The following is a 21093-nucleotide window of genomic DNA, read 5'->3' on the forward strand; positions in this document are numbered from 1 at the left end:
CTCTCTCTCTCTTCCCCCCTCCCTCCATTTTTAAGACAATGGCCAAAATAAAATGCAAATGAAGAAAAGAAAGAGGCTTCAAGGGAAACTACAAATTAGCAATTCTAGAAGAGTTAACTATCTGTGAACTGACAGCTATAGCTCTGGCTCTAGCTAGGGGCTGCTGAGAAGGAACTGAGGAGGGTTCGCCCATGCATGCTAGCTAACCTCATGGCATGTGAGGAGCAGCGCATGCGTTAGCTGAATGGACACTGTTACCAAAGTTCTCCAATCAGCAGCGCAGGGACATAGACACACCTACAACAGAACACCCATAGGGACACTACCCATAGAAGAACTGGGGGTTATAATGGATCACAGATTGATAACTCATTCAATGTGCTGCAGCTGCAAAAAAGGCTAATATGATTTTGGAGTGGATTAACAGAAGTGTTGTATGTAAGACACAGAAGGTAACTGTATCGCTCTACTCAGCACTGGTGAGGCCCCAGCTGGAGTACTGTCTCCAGTTCTGGGCACTCCAATTTAGGAAGGATGTTCACAAGTTAGAAAGAGGTTGCCCACCACTGGTCTAATCACATTGGAGCCATAGTTCCCTCAATATTCTCTTCTCAGTGCATTCTAGCACACTTAATGAGATCCATGATTTGCCAAATCCCTGAGCCTCTCTAATTAATCACTCGTCATAATGGAGAGCTTCTTAACATTATTTACCTGTCTGTGAGACATAAGATATTTCTTATGCGGAAATAGCTGTATGAGGGTTGAAACTTCAAGAAATATTACATTAGCTAGCTGTTGAAACCTTAATATAAAACATACTTGTTATTCTTGTGCTGGACTTACATTTTTTTATTTTTTATTTTTTTTAATGGCAAACCTGAATTCTTATAAGGAATTTTTTATGTTCTTCCTTTGATGCAATTAGGATTTTAATTAGAGTCTTTTTTGGGGTGGGGTGGGGAGGTATCACTATTTTAATTCTAATAGGTATTTTTGAGATTATCCAGGCATATGAGAGGGTAATGTCCTCTGGCTCATCACTTTTTCTCCTATGAGAATAAAAACAAAACCAAATCTGCTAAATTAATTCATTTTGTAGATCATATTGCATACATCATTTTGTCAAGTATATGGTGCATCAGAACGTTAGGCCCTTCCTTTAGGTGAGGCTTTGAAAAACAATTTAATACTTGCTTAGCATAAGAGAACAAATTATGCTGTCACCAAATTGAGCACATTAAAATTCTTCTTCACATCTACTTTCCTTAATAAACTCTTAGTAAAACAAAATTGGGGGGTTGCATGCTATTGAGCCAGTTCCTAGAGACCAGCTCTTCTACACCCAGTCCACCTCCAGGGGTAAGGGGCTACAAATGTGGTGATAGATCCAGAATCACAGCTCTGTGATGAGGCTGCTCTAAATTGCTTTCTGGGACCTTAAGTTGTTCTAAGTCAGGGGTCAGCAACCTTTCGGAAGCGGTGTGCCGAGTCTTCATTTATTCATTCTAATTTAAGGTTTTGCGTGCCAGTAATACATTTTAATGTTTTTAGAAAGTCTCTTTATATATGTCTGTCTATAATATATAACTAAAATATCATTGTATTTAAAGTAATTAAGGTTTTTAAGTGTTTAAGAAGCTTCATTTAAAATTAAAATAAAATGCAGAGATGCCCAGATCGGTGGCCAGAACTCAAGCAGTGTGAGTGCCACTGAAAATCAGCTCGCATGCCACCTTCGGCACCCGTGCCATAGGTTGCCTACCCCTGTTCTAAATTGTGCTGTCTGCAATGATGCCGAAGTTGCTGATCTGGAAGATGGGGATTACTGGAGTGAAGTAGTGCTCTGCCCCTTTCTCCTGGGCACACTTTTCCTGTTGAGTTTGGAGGTGGGGGTTGACTCTACCCCACCTGGAGATTCACCAACTAATGGGTTAAATGCCAAGTTTTGGTCCAATTTGCACTGCCAGAATGAGGATTGGGATGTGGCCCTTTCACTTTTAAATAAATAGAGCTCTCGGGGTAAAAAGACAGAAGTTCTGCATTTCCTCTTCATTGTAAAAAACACGCTAGAGTATTTGCCCCCCTTCCCCACCCGGCAGGAGTTCTATCCATATGTGTGTGCTATTTAGGTTTTATCAGTCACTGCAGTGGTTAGTGGTGAACCTAATAAGAGCACATAAGACTTAAAACAAGAATCGATCATGTTCCTCCTTTCAATGTTGGCAGCCCATTACCATGACCAATATTTTCCAAAGGTATCTGAAGTTTCCACTTCCAGTCCTAGCCAAAAATAATAGATCTTCAAGGAAAATAAAGAGCCACATCATGAGCCTCATTTAAAAAAAAAAAAAAAGTCTAAAACCATGGATCCTTGTTTTACAGGGTATAGGGCATTCCAGTTTGATGGGAGCACAGGGCAGCCCTGGCCCCCAGTTGTGTTCAGTATGGGGGCAAAGGATTACATCATAAACCAGTGGTTCTCAACGTGCAGGCCACTTATGGTCAATCAGCACACAGCTACGGCCCATGGGACATCCTCAGGGCCATACAGGTAGTATATATATTGTGTGGATGAGGCCCACAATGATAAATAGTTTAAGAACCACTGACCTAAACATATTGATAGATATTCAAATATAAAACTAGATAATACATTGTTCAAACCATTACGTTTCAATGCAAGCTAATGTATCATGAGCCAAACCAATTTAGTTATGCAATACTAGTAGACTTCTCTCCTATCCAGCACCTCATGCCAAAGGAGGATTATAGTAACAGCAATTTGTTTCAGATTTACTCTGTCAGGTCAGCTGCTGATAGCTTCAGACCACCCTAATCTGGAGGAGAAAATGAAGCTCTCTGTTGACAGAAGGGCTGTTTATTATTTTTCTAAAGCATTTCATTGTTTACTTTAAAACAATTAAGGAAAGCTGAAGTGACAGTAGTCAAACTCTGTATTTTTAAAGTATCTGACATAAGCTCTTGAAGTCCTGTTCTTTCCTCCCCCAAAAGATGTTTGTCAGAGATTAAAAATATATTATAAATACTAATTGAATTCACAGTGCACATACTTGGGAAAATATCTGGTTTCTCTCAACCAGTAAACAGTGATAATCGTGGGAGCTCTAATGAAATGGAATAGATTTCATGTTTGAATGAAAGACTTGAATGTAATATTTTTTCAACTACATGTAAGCAATGAAGGTGCACTGAGTTAGTTTAGCTGTTTATGCAGTACTTAGGGCTAAGATTTTCAGTTACCTAAGGAATTTAAATGCAGTTTCCATTAATTCTAATAGGAGCTAAGCATCCAAATCCCTTAGGCCCCTAGGATGAGATTTTTCAAAAATGCCTATGGCATGATACAAAGCCCACCGAAGTCATTGGAGAGACTCCCATTGACTTAAATGGACTTGGGATCAGGCCTCTAGTCAGGGGTGGCTCCAGGCCCCAGCACGCCAAGCGCGTGCTTGGGGCGGCATGCCATAGGGGGCGCTCTACCAGTCGCCGGGAGGGCGGCAGGTGGCTCTGGTGGACCTCCCGCAGGCGTGCCTGTGGAGGGTCCACTGGTCCCGCGGCTTCGGTGGAGCATCCGCAGGCACGTCTGCGGGAGGTCCACCGGAGCCGCGGGACCGGCAACCAGCAGAGCGTGTGCCGCCATGCTCGGGGCGGCAAAATGGCTAGAGCCGCCCCTTCCTCTAGTCTCCCTTCAAAGTCTGCATGTTGTTCCATGGGGAGATAAGAGGAACTCAGCTTTATGCTAAAATGTGTATCTTGAGTAATCAGATCTTTCTGGCTAACAGATGTACTGTATATAAGAACTGGAATCTGGTATTCATGCTTGCGGATCTATTTGAACTTTATTTTAACAAGGGAGCTTTGAGTTAGAAGCACAGGATCAAGCCTAGTATCACAAAAGAGTGGATGACTAAACCCTTTATTTCACGGTTTCCATGACAGATGGTGGTCACTCAAGCAGTGAATTGTTCTTCAACATCTTGGGGCCATAGTAGCTGGTACAAACTCTCAAAAGCTGCCCCACATGGTTGGATGCCTGCAGCAGCATGGAGCTCCACTGATGCAGGCATAGGAGTCCACAGAGTGGTTTCAGGATCAAAGCCCAGTATGTCTCCATAATTTCTATCAGGTAATCCATAATTTCAATTTCTTTCTCAGAAACAATATAAAAATAGGTGTCAGTAAAATTTAACAAAAAGGAATATACAAGTTAACTGGTGATGAGACTAACACTGGCCTCTCTTGGCTCAAGAAGAAACAGTTGTTGTAAATTCAGTTGCACCCTTGGCAATGAAAGTTAGAAAAAAAAATATGACAGATTGTACCAGATGCTTCCTTAACACATCACATAGGATAATTTACTAGGCTTCTGCACCTTCTTAAGGAATGGTTAATCTTGCAACAAACCGGTTTCTTTGAAGTATACTGAATGCTTGACTTTTTTTTAAAGTCTTATTCCCAGGCTAGAAAGAACCTTGATGTTCAGCATCTAGTCTGACCTCCTGTATAACACAGGCCATAGAACTTCCATAAAACATAAAAATTGCCAGTGATGGAGAATCCACCATGACACTTGGTACATTGTTCCAATGGTTAATTACCCCAACTGTCAAAAACTTACACGTTATTTCCATTCTGAATTTGTCTGTCTTCAACCTTCAGCCATTGCATTATGCTTTATACCTTTCTCTGCTATATTGAAGAGCCATTATCAAAGTATTTGTTCCCCATGTAGATAATTATAGACTAATCAAGTCACCCTTTAATTTTCTCTTTGTTCGGCCAAATAGATTGAGCTCTTTGAGTCTATCACTATAAAGGCATATTTTCCAATCCTTTATCATTCTTGAGGTTCTTCTCTGAATCCTCTCCAATTTATCAATATCCTCTTTGAATTGTGGATGCACCAGAACTGGACACATTACAGCAATGGTCATACCAATGCCAAACAGAGGTAAAGTAACCTCTACTCCTATTTGAGAGTCCCATTTATGCAGCCCCAAATCACATTAGCTCTTTTGGCCATAGCATCTCACTGGGAGCTCATGTTCATCTGATTATCCATCATAACCCCAAATCTTTTTCCAAAGCATTGCTTCCAAGGATAGAGTCCACCATGCTGTTTAGACAGGTAGAGTTTACGTTCTTTGTTCCTAGATGTAAACATTTAGCTACATGAAAACGCATAGTTTGCTTGCGCCTTGTTTTCCAAGAGATCCAGATCACTCTGAATTAGTGATCTGTCCTCTTCATTATTTACCACTCCCCCAGTTTGGTCATCTGCAAACATCAGTGATGATTTTATGTTTTCTTCCAGGTCATTGATAAAATGTTAATTAGCACAGGACCATGAAACAATCCCCGTGTGACCGGTCAACATACCTCCTTGATAATGATTCTCCATTTACAATTAAGGTTTTGAGACCTAGCATTTCATGGAGTTTTTAATTCATTTAATGTGCCCCATGTGGGACCCAAACTGAAAATCCAGGGGGTGAAATCCTGGCACCACTGGAGTCAATAGGAAAACTCCCATTGACTTCAATGGAGGTAGGATTTCACTCTAGATCTGAACTCCCCTGAATTTTAGAGAAGTATGTATCTGGATCCCTGTTCTCAATTGGTCCCTGTCTGTGTAATGGACCCAAACAAAAGCTCCCTAATCCAAAACTCAAAGTTAGATCCAAATTTCTCAGCTCAATCCATCTCTATATATTACTGTAATCAGCCCAGTCCCATTACTGAGAAGTGCCATGAACTCCAACACAAGTCAGTGGGAACTGTGGGTACTCAGAACCCAGGACCAAGTCCTTATTGCATAGTGTTCTTTTCTTTTGGCAACACTTTGCAGATTACAATTTTGCCATGATGGCAAAGTTGTAGATAAAGAATCTTTTTCTAAAGGACAACTGAATTCACACTGGAGGGTCCCCCCCCATTGTTGGAACACATTGCAAAGTAGTAAACTGAAGTCTTTCATACCTAGATCTCCTTACACAGATTTCCCCCACCCCCCCATGGAAACAATTGAGACAGTACAGATGATATAATACTGTATATTGTTAAGACAAAAAAAGCTACAAACAATAAAACCAAATATTAGTTGCACTTGAATTTGAAGCCAAATTTTGGATTGGACTATTTATTGGTGATTCTGGGAAAAGGTTTCAGAATAATCCCCAGTTAATGAATTCTTTGCTAGTCAATTTCCTTTGTCAACACTACATTTAATGTGAGAAGTGCTTATACCTGCTAGATTATCAAAACCTGCAAAGCTAATAGACTCAACTGGAATGTATGAGACAGGGAGGATTTTCTTAAAACTTTAATAAAAGGGTTTGGCCTAGAAGGGTGTAGGGTGATTCCTTTAAAAACAACTCTGCTATTACTATTCTCCAGTTTCCAAATAGTTTTCAGCCATGAAAACTGACAGCTATGCTGAAAAAATATATTAAAAAGTGTTTCTTGGAAATGTCATACAAATAAAAGAAGAATTCAATTGTAAAATCCCTAGCTAACCCAGGTCTGAGATTTAGATACTTCTACTCTTTTGCAATGATTAGAGAGTTTGGACACATGCCAAATCCCAAAGAAGCCAGTCAAAATTGTGCATGAGAGAAAGGTAACCTTGGCCTTTGATAGAAAAAGAAAGACTAAAGTCTGGCTTAGTGCAATGAAGTACAGAGGCTCTTTTGCTAAAATAAGCTCACAGGGGGGAATTTGCTCATGTACAGTGAGTGACAGGACCATGACAGAAAAGAGGCCTAATCTGATCTAATTCCAGCAAACACATTCTATCCTACCACAGAAGTAAGAGCAGGTGCAGTCGGCGTCCAGTGGGGCATGGATATCTGCATCAGAGGTATTTTAGCAAATCCACCTTTAATGAAAGAGCGAGCAGGTCATGTTTTCCTACACATTTTCGAGAGACTTCTGTGCAGAAGGTGAAGTTGTTGATTTCATGATTGTTTCCCATTTCTCCTCAATGGCTGACAATCAAATACAAGCCTCTCATTGGTATCGTTAGTTATATTATTGAAAATGTTTCATCTTCGGGGAATTAAAAGAAAAAACACTCATAACACAAGTTGCACATAGAAATTTCTACATTTCTACATTTTATATAACTGTGTACATTTTTATGTGGTCAGTTAGCCTCAGATCCTGTCTTGTTTCCCTTCCACATGGGCTACATTTTGTCCAATGCAACATACCTCAGACAACATTATAAACTGTTACAGCTTTTTTGGTTGCTCTCTGAGGATTCCCCTCTTCAAATTCCTGAACAAAATACACCCAGAAACACTATGATCTCAGAGAATCCTTCCCAGGTTTTACATGGAGTCCAGTACATGCTTAGCCAGGATTTTGGGAATTTAGTTAGTGCTTCCATGTCTGAAGTGTGAACGTGTTTGCAATTACGTATCTAACCACCAAGTCTCAGCACTTTGATTTAAGTAGCTTTCTAGTCAAGCTGGACGCGCACATTTCAGACTTTTAAATAAACATTTTGACTGACAACTTCTGTGGACTTTCCACAAATATCCAACAAACATGGGATATTTGTGAAACAGAACATTAAGAAAATATTTAGAAAAGTAAATTCTGAAATCATAACACAAATATTTGCAGCAGAAACCTTATTCTCCTCATCCAGTGAGGAGACAGAAACATACCACGTATTGTGTGCATCCCATCAAACATTACAAAACAGTTAAAATTTTTGAATACTTACAAAAAACTACAGACCTAGAATTTTGTACAATAACGAAATTGGAGAACATAAGAATTTGCTCATGGGCAATTCTCTAAAAAAAGTGGCAAATTTGGGGGGGGGGGGAAATGATCCCTTACAAACTAAGTCCCCAATTCTACTTCCCAGCAACCTTCCCATAAAATATATACCTATCTCATAGAGCTGGAAGGGACCCCAAAAGGTCATTGACTCTAGCCGCCTGCCTTCACTAGCAAGACTAAGTACTGATTTTTGCCCCAGATCCCTAAACAGCCCCCCTCAAGGATTGAACTCACAACCCTGGGTTTAGCAGGCCAGTGCTCAAACCACTGAGCTATCCCTCCCCCACACAGCATTATGTTTTGCCAAATGCATCATGACGACTAGTAACAACTACACTCTTTCTTGGGGTTTCTGGCTGAATCTCTCATGAAAGTGCTGACAGTGAAATCTATAAGCTCATGTATAGGGTCCCTAAAGGAAGTAAAAATACACTGCACTAAAATATACTGTAGGGAAAAAACTCTTACAATAGCATAGAATTATAGAACAGGAACCTTAGTAGATCATGTAGTACAGTCTGCTGCACTGAGGCAAGACTAAGTTTTATCTACCATCCCTGACAAGTGTTTTTTTTTTAAACTTGTTCTTAAAAACCTTCAATGACAGAGATTCCACAATCTCCATAGTTAATTTGTTCCAGTGCTTAACCACCTTACAATTAGGAAGTTTTTCCTAATGCCTATCTTAAATCTCCCTAGCTGTAATTTAAGCCCATTACTTTGTGTCCTGTCCTCCCTGGATAAGGAGATCACACTCCTCTTTATAACAACCTTGAACGCACTTGAAGACTGTTACGTCCCACTTCAGTCTTCTCTTCTCCAGATGAAACAAATGAAGTTTTTTCAATCTTTCCTCATAGGTCATGTTTGCTAGACCTTTAATCACTTTTGCTGGACTCCTCTGGACTTTCTCCAAAATGTGGTGCCTAGAACTGGATACAATTCTCCAGCTGAGGCCCTATCAGTTCTGAGTAGAGGGGAAGAATTACTGGTTTCTTGCTTACAACACTCCCGCTAATACTGTTGCAAACAATATTCTGGGATGTATTACATTGTTGGCTCATATTTAGTTTGTGTTCCACTATACCCCCCCCCCAATCCTTTTCTGAAGTACTCCTTCCTAGGCAGCGATTTCTCATTTTGTACATATGCAATTGATTTTTCCTTCTTAAGTTAGGTACTTTGCATCTGTCCTTCTTGAATTTCATCCTATTTATTTCAGACCATTTCTCCAGTTTGTCACAATCATTTTGAATTCTAATCCTGTCCTCTAAAGCATTTGCAACACCTCACAACTTGGTACCCTCCACAAACTGTAAGTGTACTTTCTACACCATTATCCAAATCACTTACCAAGATACTGAATAGAACTGGACCCAAGACAGATCTCTGTGGGACCCCACTCAGTATGCCCTTTCAGCTTAATTGTGAACCATTGATCACTACTACTTTTCCGACCAGTTGTGCACCCACTTTATAGTGCTTAAAGTATCAAAAACCAGACTGATTTTGATTATAGTGGCCAACTACCTTCACAGGGAGAAAATTTTAAATGACTCTTTAATCTAGTGAAGAAAGGCATAACAAGAACCAAAGCATGACAGCTGAAGCCAGACAAATTCAAACTAGAAATAAGGCATGTTTTTAAAACAGGGAGGGTGATTAATCCTGGGAGTCAACTACCAAGCGAAGTGGTTGATTCATCATCTCTCAGCACTCAGATTAAGACTGGATGCTGTGATGTTATACCCCATATCCTTCATAAAAATATTGTTATATGAATATGGCATAATTAAAATGTTTTATGCAAGATGGATCATGTGAGGTATTATTAGAAAGGTTATAATTTACTGAATGGGTTTATCCAATTTGTATGCATGTATATTTCTGTATCTGAAGTTAGGAATATTGTCTATGCAACAGCTACAACTGTGTGTGTCATTTGGGAAACGCCCACCAGACAGTAAGCAATCACCCTTAAAGGGCCATTAGGAAAAGACAATGAGTCTTTGAAGATCTGGATTGCCCATCTTCCCTGGAGTTCCTTCCTGTGGACATTGCAAATAAACCTTGTTTTGTGGTTGCTTTGCCACTGCAAGGTCAGCTGCTAAGGTCACCTGGTACAAAATACCACCTTAGACACTGCTGGTATTTTTCCCCACTGTAAACAAAGGCATCTTACCAAATATAAATTCTCCCTAAGGCTGGGAAGGAAGGCATTCAGGACTTTCCTCCATTGTCTACCTGCTCAGGAAAGAAGACTGCTAAAAACACCTGAAGCAAAAGGCAGGGTTGAGTCCAGGTTGAGACAGGAGTCCAGTCTATAAAGAGCAATAACTGGAACTCTAAGCTACAAAAACTCTGCAGCTTGCCTAAAACACCACTAAGGGTAAGAAATTATATTTTGTAACCTGTTTGAGTGTATTAAGCTTAGTTTGTCTGTTTTATTCTGTTTGCTGTCCCTTATAGTCACTTAAAATTTACCTTTTGTAGTTAATGAATGAGAAATAAGTTTATTTCAAAACCCAGTTTGTGAATTTATACCTGGGGAGGGGGCAAAAAGCTGTGCATCTCTCTCTCCACCTTCAGGGAGGGAGCGATTTTTATGAGCTTGCACTATGGAGATCTTTCTATACAGCACAAGACAATATTGTTTTGGGTTTACACCCCAAAGGAGGTGTGCACGTGAGAGCTGGCCATTCTCCTAGCTAAGTCTTCCCACACAGAGCTGATGTCAGTCTGTCTCTGCAGCTAGGTGTGGTCTTACCTGTGTGTGTGCTGGAGAAGGCTTGAGAACCTAGCACAGCAAAAACAGGGTGGAGAAACCCAGGCTGGTGGAAAAGGCAGGCTCAGTGAGACCCCAGCACAGCAGGTGGTGCCCCAGGATGGGGGTCCAACTCGGCACAGGTGCCTTTCTGGAAGATATGCTTTAGCCAAACACATTATGGGACTCAAAACAGGGCCAAGTGGATTAAATGCAATGGCCTGTGATATACAGGAGATCAGACTAGATGATCTAATGGTTCCTTCTGGCCTTAAATGCCATGAATATATGAAGAGACCTTTTCCACAGTAAGTAGCAGCGGGGTGCTGGAACAATTTGTATAGTGGGGGTGCTGAGAGCCATTGAACCAAACTGTAAACCACTTCAAGCCAGGGGTTCCAGAACCTACGTGTAGGAGGTATTGTCAGGACACCTGGGCAACTGGATGTGGCTGGAATAGGGGCAGGGCCAGTTTAAGTAGACTAAGAGTGGCTGCTTTTACTAGGAACCTATACACCTGCCTTGGGGCTCACCTGGTTAGACCCTTAGGACTCACAGGTAGTTACCTCAGATGACTCAGAGCTCTGCCATTGACTTCATATTTTAATGAAATCCTGGCCCCATTCAAGTTGTGTCATTGCTGCAGGTACAGTCCCTTAAATGGCAACTATGTACATCTTGTAGTAATATAAAGGGCTATGCACTGGCCCTGTCACTCTTACAAAAGTGACAGAATGCAGTATATAAAACAGTGGCCTTTCAGCAGAGCTGCTCATTGGCTTGGGTTCTGTTTCATTGCTAGTCACCACCACTTCTCTTTGCAGTGTTCCATAAAAAACACAAGCAGTGTTGCCTTATTTAAAAAATTATGCTCCTAAAGAGAAATAAAAACTAATATTACTTGTTCTGAACACATTGAACAGTTTATTAATGACACTTGACTCCTTCATTCTGCACAGCTTTAGTTGTATGTAGTTATGAAAATATAACAAATTTTAATACACTGGTATCATTGCTTAGGCTACGGAGCATTGCTTCGGCTACGGAGCATTGCTTCTAACCTGCAGGTTAGCAAATGACAGAAAACAGAAGGAGAGAAAGTCTTCTTGCCCTTGTGAGGCAATGCTATTTCATATCATTATTTGTATTACAGTAGTGTCTATGAGCCCTAATCCTGGACCAGATTGTGCGAGGTGGTGTATAAATAAAATACCAAAGATGATCTCTGTCCCAGAGAGCATATCAGCTAAGTATTGTCCTGGCATTTTCTCATACGTGTGATATGATCCTGGCATTTCTAGAGTCTACATTTGTGCTGGTTATAGTAATCTGGTACTCCTACTTAATAGGATTCCTAAGCACCTGAGTTCTGTTCCAAACTCAAAGTGTCTTGGTTTGTTTTCCCTTTCCTTATCTAAGAATCTGGGGCTGAGGGGGGGGGGGGGCGGAGAGAGAGTCAGATGCTCTTGGCTTTCCCGCTGAACACTAGAATTTAATTTTAATTTGCATTGTTTTAGCCCTTGGAGTTAAGTGTGTGACATATTTCTTAATACTATTTTAACATAATTGTCACAAGTAGAATATATATTTTAAATGTAATTGTTCTGTGTCCAGCCCACACAGGATATGAAATGAGGAAGTAAAGGATTGTTTGCTCCAAGAAAAGTGTATATATATATATATATATATATATATATATATATATATATATATATATATATATATATATATAATATATATATATATATATATTTATATTTTAAGGCTGTCGATTAATCACATCAATCAGTTAATCATGCAATAATTTTTAGTTAATCATGATTAAAAAAATTAACCACAATCAAGTTTTAATTGCACTGTAATTTATTAAATATTTTGGATGTTTTTCTACATTTTCTAATATATTGATTTCAATTACAACACGATACAAAGTCTACACTGCTCCCTTTATATTTATTTTTATTACAAATATTTGCACTGTAAAATGATAAACAAAAATAATTTTTCAATCCTCCTCATACAAATACTGTAGTGCAATCTCTATCATGAAAAAAATCTCCATTTGTAAGTTGTACTGTTACATAACTGCCCTCAAAAACAAAACAATGCCAAAATTTAGAGCCTACAAGTCTACTCAGTCCTACTTCTTGTTCAGCCAATCGCTAAGACAAACAAGTTTGTTTTACATTTACAGGAGATAATGCTGCCCACTTCTTATTTACAATGTCACCAGAAAGTGAGAACAGGAGTTCACATGGGACTTTTGTAACCAGCATTGCAAGTAATTTACATGCCAGATATGTTAAACATTCATATGTCCCTTCATGCTTAGGCCACCATTCCAGAGGACAGGATTCCATGCTGATGATGCTCATTAAAAATAATGCCTTAATTAAATTTGTGACTGAACTCCTTGGGGCAGAACTGTATGTCTCCAGCTCTGTTTCCCTTGCATTCTGCCATATATTTCATGTTATACGAGTCTCAGATGATGACCCAGCACATGTTGCTCTTAAAATGAACATTTTCATTACAGATTTCACAAAACACAAAGAAGGTACCAATGTGAGCTTTCTAAAGATAGCTACAGCACTCGACCCAAGGTTTAAGAATCTGAAGTGCCTTCCAAAATCTGAGAGGGACTAGGTGTGGAGCATGCTTTCAGAAGTCTTAAAAAAGACCAACATCTGATGCAGAAACTACAGAACCCGAACCACCAAAAAAGAAAATCAGCCTTCTGCTGGTGGCATCTGACTCAGATGATGAAAATGAACATGCATCGGTCCACACTGCTTTTGGTTGTTATTGAGCGGAATCCATCATCAGCATGGATGCATGTCCTCCGGAATGGTGGTTGAAACATGAAGGGACATATGAATCTTTAGCACATCTGGCACAAATATCTTGCGACACCGGCTACAACAGTACCATGCAAACGCCCGTTCTCACTTTCAGGTGACATCGTAAACAAGAAGTGGGCAGCATATCTCCTGCAAATGTAAACAAACTTGTTTGTCTGAGTGATTGGCTGAACAAGAAATAGGACTGACTATTGTAGGCTCTAAAGTTTTGCATTGGTTTTTTTTTTTAAATGCAGGTTTTTTGGTACATAAAATTCTACATTTGTTAGTGCAATCTCTCTATCATGAAAGTTGAACTTCAGTACTTGTATTAGGTGAATTAAAAATAGTATTTATTTTACAATGCAAATATTTGTAATCAAAAATATAAAGTAAGCAGTGTACTTTGTATTCTGTGTTGTAACTGAAATCAATACATTCAAAAATGTAGAAAACATCCAAAAATATTTAGATAAATGGTATTCTATTATTGTTTAACAGCATGGTTAATTATTTTTAAATCACTTGACAGTGATCACTCCCCCCTCCCCCTCCAACCCCACGAGGTTTCCGCTATCCTGGAAAATATCTTGAGGCTTAACCTAGTATTCTGAGAAAGGTCTTACTGCAATGGATTAAAAAGTAGGCTTGGAAGGGTTAGATTAGAAAATAAAATTAAACATGGTACACTTCAATTTCACCATACACACGAACTGAAACTATTCCATCAATTGACATTTACAGATAATCAAAAAAAGTTTTCTTGAGAACTTACCTTAAAGGATATTTACTTGGTATATTTTGACATGTGACACTGACAATTTGTTTGAATGGTTATAAAGTTAATTTTGAATCTTGACATCTACCCTCACCTTAATTGTCTACCCACCCCACCAATTTCCTCAACTGTGAACATTTAGAGTTGATAAAAATAAAAGATGCTTAAAAACAATATTATCCATTCATTTTTTTTAAATAAAGTCATTCTGTCAAGCCTAATTACAACTAACACTGCCTGAGGGTTCTGATTCAGCAGAATCTATTAACTTCTAGTAAAGCATGCACTTGAATACTCTGACAAATTCACTGCCCTGCACTTTAAGCAGGGAGGAGTTTGGCTGGCTGGCCGGGGAAAGAAGGCAATGCTTTCTGGCCTGGGGGAGGAGGGGAGACATAAAACTTCTGGAAGAGCAATCAGCGTGGTGGATGACTCACCACCTAGGAATGAGGGATTTAAAAAAGGTCAGCCTGGGCCTGGCCTCTCCCCTCATCACTCGGAACAGGCTGGGCAGCTGGCACAGAGGTTCCCACACATGGCTTGCTGCAGGACCACATGGAAGCCAGTATGTGAAGCAGCATGGCTCCAGAAAAGCAGAAAATAGGATTGGGAAGCAGCATGGCTCCAGGGGCATGGAGAAGGGTGAGCTTGGGAAAACAGGGGGCTGTTACGCTCCAGAGACAGGGAAGGGCAGGCAGAGGCAAATTACACAGAAAAGGGGACAGCAGAAAGAAAGAGAACTAGCCTTCCTCTGCCCCAGGTACTTCCACCCACAGGCAGGCTGGAAGCTGCAATTGGGAGGGTGAATTTGCAAGCAATGCTAGTCATAGTCAGCATCTGAAACAATCAACGTGCATTGGGGGAGAGTAGGGGAGGGAGGCAAGGGAATTTAACTGTTTCATGTACAGTAACTCCTCTTTTATCATCATCCTGCTTAACACTGAAACAATGTTAAGTCCCTGCTCAACTAGGGAATGTGCTTGTTTAAAGTTGTGCAATGCTCCCTTATAACTTTGTTTGGCTGCCTGCTTGTAAGATTCTGTGGCAGAGCAGCAACTTTACAAGGGAGCATTGCACAAGTTCCACTTCTCCGCCTCCTCCCGCTCCCTCCCAGTGCTTCCCCCACTGCCAAACAGCTGTTTAGGGGTGCTTAGGATTTTCTGGGAGGGTGGGGGAGGAGTGGAGATGCAGGGGTTCTCCGGTCCTCCCCCACCTTCCCAGAAAGTCCTAAGCCACCAAACAGCTGTTTGGCAGTGCTTAGGACTTTCGGGGGGGAGGGATGTGGTGTGCTCCAGAGAGGAGGTGGAGTGGGGGTAGGAAAGAGGCAGGCCTGGAGCACTCCTGGCAAAGTCCAAGTCTGTTCTCCTAGGAAGCTGCTGCTGCTGCAAAGGTGCTTCCTAGTGTCCTTGCCTGCAGTGGGCTGTGCCTGTGTGGGGTAAGCCGGGGTGGGGTGGGGTGGGGTGGAAGCTTACAGTATAGAATGCTTTTTGTCTGCCCCCCCCCCCATATCCTTGGAACCTAACCCCCTGCATTTACATTTAAATGTATAGGAAAATTGGATTCATTTAACATTGTTTCACTTAAAGTTGCATTTTTCAGGAACATATCTACAATGTTAAGTAAGGGATTACTGTACTAGCTATGCTGCAAGTGGATGTATGAGGCTGCAGTTCTTTCAGGTTGCTGCTCAGGTGCCTGTACCTTTGCTGGAAAAGGAACAAGCAGAGGCAGGGCAGTCCTAGTGGAGACCAAGGGCTGAAAAGGGACCCAAGGCAGACAGTATTGCAGCAGGGGCAAGAGGGGCTCACAAGTATGGGGGCTGCTAATGCCCAGCATGGTGTGTTTAATAATTCAAGGCATAACCCAGGGCAGCCTCTTGAACTGAAGAAGGGAAATGACTCAAGGGAAGCATCCACGCATGCAGGTAGGCAGGTTGTGTGGATTAATGGGGTAGTCAGCAGAGCTATGCAGCAAACAGTCAGTGAAGTTGTTTGAGGTTTTTTCCCCCACAGCATCACAGCGCTTCCAAAGGGCACAAGGTCACCCATAACTAGGATGTTCTCTTCCAATGAACACAAGAGATGGCAGTAATGCTGATCACAGGAGTGAGTGTGATCTAAACCACACAGAGGTTGGGGGCATGGGTGGAGGAAACTCCTGGGGAGTCTGTGGGGGAGCAGGACTCTGCGGAACTCCCTCCATGTAGTCCTGAGTACAGTTATGCCGGGGTGGCTGACGCGATGGGAGTTCACCTACTCAGTACAACTAAATATAAAATCCTGAGAGGTGATTACATGGATACATTATGCCTAGTGCACAGGGAGGTGTTGACAGACAGTAAACATGGGCAAGGCAAGCAAAAATAGTGAACTACCCAAGAGGCCAAGGGTGCCTAGAACATGAGAAAATTGGGAGGCTGCCTTCTTCATCTATGCGGGTATTATAGTACAGGCCTACCCAGAGAGGAGCCCTGCCTTGGTTAAGTATACAAATATAATTAGACAGGCACACACTATTTGGGGGCATGTCCTGGCTTAATTATAATTAGCTGTTTCAGTTAAGGGCAGCAACACAAACTGGGATAAGGTGGCATCACACACTATGGTTGCACTGGATGACACCAAGGGCACCAGGGGTTTGTTCATACCGCAACAAGCTCAGGAGTGGCCCCAGATAGGTTATAGTATTTACTGGGCATTTAATGATGATGGTTGTTTTTGCAACCCCTGTAGATACAGGCATGTTTGCGAGATGATTACTGCCGGCAATTATATTTTGACAAGGCTATGCCCATGGGCTGTTCAGTATCCTGTGCAACTTTTCAGAAATTCAGTACAATGTTGCTGTGGTGCAGTCAGTGGGACTAAACCAAGTAGTGCATTATTTGCATAATTTTTTTTTGTTGTTGTTCAGTGATAGACATTTCAGACACTAGCTAAATAGTTGGGGGAATCCCTAGTAGAGGAGAAAACATAAGGCCCTTCCACTATATTGACCTACCTGGGTATTCAGCTGAACACCAGGGAGCGTATATCTCAGCTCCCTCAGGCTAAACTTCAGGAGCTATCAGGGTTGCTCCAGAGAGCACTGGGGGCTTAAAAAACACACACACAAAAAAACCCTAGACTCCAAGAACTGCAACCTATTCTGGGGCACCTGAACTTTGCTTGCAGAGTTGTTGCCCTGTTTTGTGCCTGGCAGGCAGCAGCAATGGCTGGCATAGCCAGGCCACACCATTACATACCAGTCACTAGACATATAAAGGAACACTTGAGGGTGTGGAAAAGTTTTCTGAGTCAACTTAAGAGGGCATCATTGTGGAGAGAGCAATGATTACAAAGAGGATTAAAAGTCCACTCGTGCAGCAGGGGGTGCAGGTTTTGGGGTGTTTTATCAAGGCAAATGATGTGCACAAAATGATCCACCACCTGGACACAAAACGGGGTTGTGCATAACATGACCTTCTTGGAATTCTTCCCCATTTTAGTTGCAGTGGTCATTTGGGGGATCAGAGCTGGCTAATATAAGGGTGAGAGTCTGGTGCAACAGACAGTGGCAGTGGTACAGGTTATCAATCACCACACTTCCAGATCGCACACAGTTATGAAGTTGGCAAGGGTGTTTGTTCTACAATGTTTAACCTTCAACATCTGTTTTTGTTCCAAACACGTGCCAGGCATAGATAACGGCATAGCAGACGCCTTGTCTCATTTCCAGTTTCACAGATTTCGTGAGCTTGCAGCCAGGTTGCGGGCTCTCTGGAACCTCAGAATGTGATGTGGTCGGCAACTTTGCCTTTAAGTAATTCCAGGTCTCCTCCGCCTTTAGATCCCCACAGATCCTTCAGTCCAATCCACTTCTCTAACTAATTTCCTTAATTCTTTAAGGTTAGCCCTTTTGAAATAAAAGAAAATCCTAGTCACAGATCTATTTTTGTGTATCCTTCCATTTAGTTTAAATGGAATTAGCTCATTATCACTCGAACCAAGGTTGTCCCCTACAATCATTTCTTCTATGAGGTCCTCACTACTCACCAAAACCAAATCTAAAATGGCATCCCTCTTGTTGGTTCAGCAACTACTTGGTGAAGGAATCCATCAGCTATCGCATCTAGGAAAATCTGAGCCCTATTATTATTTTATTATTACTAGCACTTGTCCTCCAGTCTATATCTGGGAAGTTAAAATCTCCCATGATTATCTTGAACCTGTCCCACAGCAGAAATGCCCTGGCATGGTTGGAGTCTGACTGCTCCGATGAATTCTATTCTTTGTACCAGAACTAACTTTGATTTTTCCTCATTTAGCAACAGACCCAGGGCATGGCCCATCACCTGCAGTATTGAAACGTCATGCTGGACTTGAGACCTGGAGTGGCTCTTGATGAGCTAGTTATTGAGGTATGAGTAAACCTGGATACCCTGATGCCTGAGGGAAGCAGCTACCACCGTCATGCATTTGGTAAACACCTTGGGGGCTGTAGCCACACCAAAGGGCAGCATAGCAAACTGGTAATGAGCAGGACCCACCATGAAACACAGGAATTGGCTGTGTCCTTGGAATATTGGTACATGGAAGTACAAGTCTTTCAAATTGAGGGCAGTGTACTCTGGGGCGGCAGGATTCCTAGAGCCGCCCCTAGCAGGTTGGCGCACCACGGGGCGTGCTCTGGCGGTCGCCGGTCCCGCGCCTCCGGGGGACCTCTGGCAGACATGCCTGCGGAGGTTCCGCTGGTCCCGCGGCTCTGGTGGAGCATCCGCTGGCACGCCTGCGGGAGGTCCACCCGAGCCGCAGGACCAGCGAACCCTCCGCAGGCATGCCTGCAGGAGGTCCACTGGTCCCGTGCCTCCGGTGGGCCTCCCGCAGGCATGACTGCGGAAGGTCCGCCGGAGCCGGCTGCCGCCCTGCCGGCAAAATGCCGCCCCAAGCGCACACTTGGTGCGCTGGGGTTTGGAGCCGGCCCTGAGTGTACCAGTCTCCCTGATTCAGGGAGGGAATGGAGGAGGCCAGGGAGACCATGTGGTACTTCAACTTCTTGAGATATTTGTTGAGATCTCGCAGGTCCAGGATGGTTCTCAGACCCCCTTCGGCTTTGGGGAATAAAAAAAAAAAAAGTGTACCAGAAATAAAATCCCTTGCCCCTGTACTCCTGAAGGGACTTCTTCCACAGCCCCAACTTGCAGAAGGCCTCCTGCATGAGCAGGTTCTCATGATAAGGGTCCCTGAACAGGGATAGGGAAGCGGGGAAAAGGGGAGAGAAAGAGAAAAACTGGAGGATATAACCCTGCATCATGGTGTTGAGGACCCAGTGGTCCAAAAAGGTAGCGAGAGGCCTGGAAAGGGGACAGGCAGTTGGAGAAACGTGGGGAAGCAGGATCTGGGATACAGGCTGGTAGGTCATGCACACTTGCCACCCTGTTGGTGGAGCTTGACTGAGCAGAGGGTGCTCGCTGATGACCTTGCCAGTGTCTGTAACCTCTGCCCTTTTTACAGGCAGACTCTGACCTGGGTTGGCTCCCAGAGCCTTACGCCTTTTGCATCTTAAACCACTTTCTGGCTGGGCTCAGGCTGTAGAGGCCCAGGGTCCGCAGTGTCTCCTGTGAGTCCTTTAGCCTGTGCAGTTGTGTGTCTGTTCAGCAAACAGAGCCTGGATGCCAAACGGAAGATCCTGTATTGACTGTTGGATCTCCATTGATAGACCAGATGAATGCAGCCAGGATGCCCTGCTCAGAGACAGTGGAGGTCATGGTTCTGGCTGCGGAGTCTGCTGCATCTGAGGCCGCCTGGAGGGCTGCTCTGGCTACTGCTTCGCCCTTTTTAAGGATCCCACGGAACTCCTTCTTGGGGTCCTCAGGCAGCAAATCCTCGAACTTGGCCATGGATTGCCACATATTAAAGTCGTAGTGGCCAAGCAGGGCCTGGTAGTTGACCACTCGCAATTGAAGTCTTGAGGACAAATAAGTTTTTCTTCCAAATAAAATCGAACCTCTGAGTCTTTGGTTTTTGGGGTTGCACCTTGTTGGCCTTGCTTTCCCATATATTAATGGCCAACACCACCAGGGAGCTCGGGGTAGGGTATGTGTAAAGGTATTCATGATCTTTAGTGGGCACATAGATGGGGACAGTGACAAGGGCATCTGTCACAAGGATTGTGATCTTTGCCACCTCCTTGTGCAAGGGCAACACCACCCTGGCAGGTGCTGCTGAGCTGAGGACATTGAATAGGGAGTCCAAGCGTTCCTCCAGCTCCTCAGTGTGAAGCTCCAAGTTTGAGATGACCCTCTTTAGCAGCTCCTGATGGACCTTAGCATCATCCTGTGGGACTGGATGAGGGGTCCTGTGATCACCTCATCAGGTGAGGAGGAGGAGGAGGAGGCGGAAGCGGAGGATCTGCCGCCTCTTATGGCTGATCAGTTGGTCCCTTCATGGGAACTCAGTGAATCTGAGGGGTCTTTTCACCAGTAACCGCCTCATCTGGGGTGGGTGGGAGACCATGGCTGCCAGTTTATCCAAAGCTGACCTAAGCCCTTGCAAAGGCTGCAGAAACCCTCAGGGATTCCAAGGGTACGTGGGGCAAGCCACAGGCCCGAAAGCCATGACATGATGGGCGGTGCCATTGGTAGAGTGGGCAAACCTGGTGCAGGACCTTGGCCCACTGGCAGGGACTCCTGATCAGTACCGGAGTCCAAAGAGGAGTGATCACATCCAGGAGACCAGGATGGTGCTGAGTGATCCTATCAGTCATGATAGTGCCAATCCTGACACTGTGACGGGGATCCTTCAGAGTGCAACGACTCCCCGTGTCAAACTCCAGGAGTCCGATGGCGCTCGGTGACAGTGGCCCAGCAAGCAATGCCTTATGCTGGTTGAGCGGTGTTAGTCTGTCGAGCAGGA

At 42.9% G+C, this 21093-nt stretch overlaps 1 protein-coding gene and 1 long non-coding RNA gene across 12 annotated transcripts in view; one reads left to right on the plus strand and one right to left on the minus strand.

Annotated features, from left to right (window-relative positions):
• LOC120400293 overlaps positions 1-21093 on the minus strand; it is a 194409-nt gene that overhangs the window by 161208 nt on the left and 12108 nt on the right. The gene's annotated exons all lie outside the window — the stretch shown is intronic.
• LOC120400295 lies at positions 14702-20390 on the plus strand. 2 transcript variants are annotated; one of them, XR_005595691.1, is made up of 3 exons: positions 14702-14842; positions 18513-18599; positions 19693-20390. It is a non-coding gene; the product is annotated as an uncharacterized LOC120400295 (long non-coding RNA). The 2 variants fall into 2 exon arrangements; XR_005595692.1 differs by having other exon boundaries at positions 19837-20390.

The sequence above is a fragment of the Mauremys reevesii genome, linkage group 3 (genome assembly GCF_016161935.1).
Source record: "Mauremys reevesii isolate NIE-2019 linkage group 3, ASM1616193v1, whole genome shotgun sequence".
Lineage (NCBI taxonomy): Eukaryota > Metazoa > Chordata > Testudines > Geoemydidae > Mauremys > Mauremys reevesii.